This window comes from Schistocerca piceifrons, chromosome 2, assembly GCF_021461385.2.
Source record: "Schistocerca piceifrons isolate TAMUIC-IGC-003096 chromosome 2, iqSchPice1.1, whole genome shotgun sequence".
Lineage (NCBI taxonomy): Eukaryota > Metazoa > Arthropoda > Insecta > Orthoptera > Acrididae > Schistocerca > Schistocerca piceifrons.
The window spans coordinates 636,059,755-636,063,574 of record NC_060139.1 but is presented as its reverse complement, the minus strand read 5'-3'; the positions used below and the strand labels follow the sequence as shown (position 1 = coordinate 636,063,574).

The window sequence follows — 3,820 nt, the reverse complement described above, 5'->3', positions numbered from 1 at the left end:
CAGGGAGTCATTACTATAGTCCTAACACGTAGAATTGTTAGGCTAGATCAGCGTTTCTTATCCACGTCGAGTTCCTCCTGCAGCCATAAAGAGACGTTATTATTTTGTACTTCTAAGAGATTTTTAAGTTTTGCATCATGTTTTAACACATGTTTATGCTAGTAGCGTGTTGATACGGATGTGTGCCTCATTTTCAGTTAGTGAACAGGGTGCTCAGAGTTGTAGGTGGTCTGGAGGAGATGGTGGCTGTCCACTATTGGATGCTGTGCAGCTCTAACGTGTTCCATTGCCGATGTGGAAAAATATTATTCTCACTGTCTGACTTCCGTTACTCTAAATCACCTTGCTGGTGTTCAACATGTATGCTTCTGTCATTTATAGACATTTAGAGTTCCTCTCAGCAGAGCATAGAATGCAGTACACACAGACCGGCAGTATTTGAGTTGAGGGCAGTTCTCCACAGATAACGTCTGAACCATCTTACCAGTGGCCGTGTTTCTCACACATAGGTGATCTTCCACCATTAATAAGGATCAACATTCTCTGCCTCGTGATGACTGGGTGTTGTGTGCTGTCCTTAGGTTAGTTAGGTTTAAGTAGTTCTAAGTTCTAGGGGACTGATGACCATAGATGTTAAGTCCCATAGTGCTCAGAGCCATTTGAAGGATCAACATAACGCTGGAAAAATATTCTTTCCTTAGATCGACGGAAGTGCTGCATTTTACCACAGCCCACTAATGCCTAGAAAACGATATCGGGTGAAATAAACGAAGGAGGCGTTTCACCGCATAAAGCCATGCTAGTAAAGACCTGTTAGCAGCAGCTAACAACTGTTGTCCCCCGACACGACACATTGTCATTCATAAAAATTATGTCGTTGTTTAGCAACATGAATTCCACGAATGGCTGCAAATGGTTTAGAAATAGCCGAACGTTGTCATTTCCAGTCAATGATCAGAAGACACAGTCCATTCTATGTAAACACAGGCCATACCATTATGGAGGCACCACCAGCTTGCACAATGCATTGTTGATAGCTCGAGTCGATGGCTTCGTGGGGCCTGTGCCACAATCGAACCGTATCACAAGCTCTTACCAAATGAAATCGGGGCTGGCTTTCCCACTCGTCTAGGGTTAAATCGCTATAGTCACGACCCCAGGAGAGGCACTGCAGGGGATGTCGTGCTGTTAGCAAAGGCACTAGCGTTGGTCGTGTTACTTGTCTATTAGCATTGACAACTCTACTCAAACGGCGCGGTTTTCACTCGTTAAGTGAAGGCCGTTGGCCACTCCGTGTGAGGTAATGCCTGATATTTCGTACTTTTGGCACACACTTGACGCTGTGGATCTCGGAATATTGAATTGTCCTACGATTCCCGAAATGGAGTGTCCCAAACACCTAAAGGTAAGCTTTAAGAGCTACGAGCACTTGCTCATGTTCGCTACTTTGAGACAGAACTCTTCTTATGGACAAGTGCACATATCATGTTAGGTATGCCGTTTTAAGGACGTGCTTTACTGCGGTAGAAGAGAATTGCTCATTGCTAGTACCGTTTGCGTTTTAGAGCCCATGTGTACTTCACGTTTTTGTTTCGAATTATCATTTCTGTCTTATCCCTGAATACTGACCACCACTTCTGAAATACGATGTATGTAGTAGCTGTTACCTGCTACTTCTCTTGCGTATGAGTAGTTTTATAATTATGAGTGACGATGAGTAAGTAAGCTAGTAATTTTACGAGATGTCTGTGCATACAGTGGTGTGGAGTCGTATGTGTTCCAAATGGATGTACTGCCCGTATATAAATACGTTATAAATGTGTTAGTATTATTTTACCATATGAAGAATCTGAAAGCATGCATTGTATTTTCTAAGTATATTTAAAATGCCGTACATTACATTTGTGCAGAAGTAATTTTTAGGGATAGCTCTTACTTGCAGAGTATTGGGTGAGAGATTTCTACCACCAGATGAACAAAAACTAACGGCTTCTCCCTTCCATTTTAATGCCTTGTGGTGCCTACATCCATCTCCCTGTGGTGAATAATTTGTGATTAACATAGTCGGCTAACAGATCGTAATGAAATACGACCTCCCCAAAAGCCTCCGACATTCCACATGTAAAGCTGTAACTCTGTTTGTCGTACAGTCTTTAAATGACACCGTCGTCGTAAATCTTCAAGAGTGTTTGTAGCAGTAAGGTACGCGTGAAGCTCAGCGTCTAAACTGCGACGGACTAAGGACTGTTCTAATGTCCCTGATGTTGATGAATGCCATTGTAAAATACTCTCTCGCCTGTACAACGTCGTATCCACACATTATTCACCGAAGACTTGTGCTATGCTAATCAAGCTACACGGTCCAGCCACATTAGTGTCACCAGCAGCTATGACCGACTTCAGTGCGTAATGTCCACACACGGATGGCGGGTGACAGAAGTAGCGGTGCAGGGTGTCTAAATCATGTCGGGGGGCGGGGGGGAAGGGGTATGCGGAAAACAAAACAGTGCAGCCGTGATACGGAATTGGAGAGATTTATCTGAATCCAAAAGAACATCATCATTGGATTTCGGGCCAAGGACTGAGGCATTTCCGAACTGCTGTAAGTTCCGCATTCTACCATCGTTGACGTACACCATGCATGCCAAAATGATGACAAACAAAACTGTTGCCAAGGCAACTGTGGATGTTTTGTAAACAGGGGTGAACGATGCCCCTTCCTCCCCACCCCCGCCGGCTGGTGTAGCCGAGCTGTTCTAGGCCGCTTCAGCCTGGAACCGCGCGACAGCTACGGTCGCAGGTTCGAATCCTGCCTCGGTCATGGATGTGTGTGATGTCCTTAGGTCAGTTAGGTTAAAGTAGTTTTAGGTTCTAGGGGACTGATGACTTCAGACGTTAAGTCCTATGGTTGTCAGAGCCATTTTAACCTCCACCCCCCCCCCCCCCCCGGCTAGATAAACTAAGTTCATAATCATTATCATGATCATCATCATCATCATTATCACTATTATTACGACTATTATTATTTGTGATGTGTCCATTAGTTTCCACATGGAGGTATATCAACAACACCTGTCGGCAGCTGACGTTGTCAGTTAGTCATAATTTATTCCAGGGTAAAGCTGCACGGTCATCAACAGTAAGTGTTCTTTCGAGAACGAGTTCCTGTCTTCGTATATATATAGTTAAAGGGTACCCAGTCATTGACCTTCGTCTGTGCGAATGCTCACAGGTTTCCCAAACTCTTACGGGAATCGCCAAAACGTGCGCGAGTAATGTGTGGATGGGCAATGTCCATAAGGTACGATTCGTATCTAGAATTGTGGACAGTTGGGAATGTGACTCTTCATGTGAAGCGTGCAGGGGTAAGTCCCTGCAGTCGCGCTATTCATCTGTGTCCTCGGTGGCTCAGATGGATAGAGCGTCTGCCATGTAAGCAGGAGGTCCCGGGCTCGAGTCCCGGTCGGGGCACGCATTTTCAGCTGTCCACATGGAGGTATATCAACAACACCCGTCGGAAGCTGAGGTTGTCAGTTAGTCATAATTTATTCCAGGGTAAAGCTGCACGCTCATTAACAGTAACTGTTCTTTCGAGAACGAGTTACTGTCTTCGTATATATATGTCATTTAAGTTTCTTAAAGTGATATGCGCTCAAAGTGAAGTGCAACTGTTGGTCAGGTGACCACTCAGATAAACAAAGTGGTTATCAACAGTCGCTGCTCAACGACTGCTCAGTGAACATTGTTGTTTTTGAGCCTTTATAGCAGGCCCTAGTTCATGCACCCAAGCTGACTGCTTGTCACTGGAGATGAAGGCTGC

The 3,820-nt window shown here is 44.8% G+C and overlaps 1 non-coding gene across 1 annotated transcript; it reads left to right on the top strand.

The window, feature by feature from the left end:
• Positions 1 to 3,397: 3,397 nt before the first annotated feature.
• Positions 3,398 to 3,471, top strand: Trnat-ugu. The gene has a single exon. It is a non-coding gene; the product is annotated as a tRNA-Thr (tRNA).
• Positions 3,472 to 3,820: the final 349 nt, after the last annotated feature.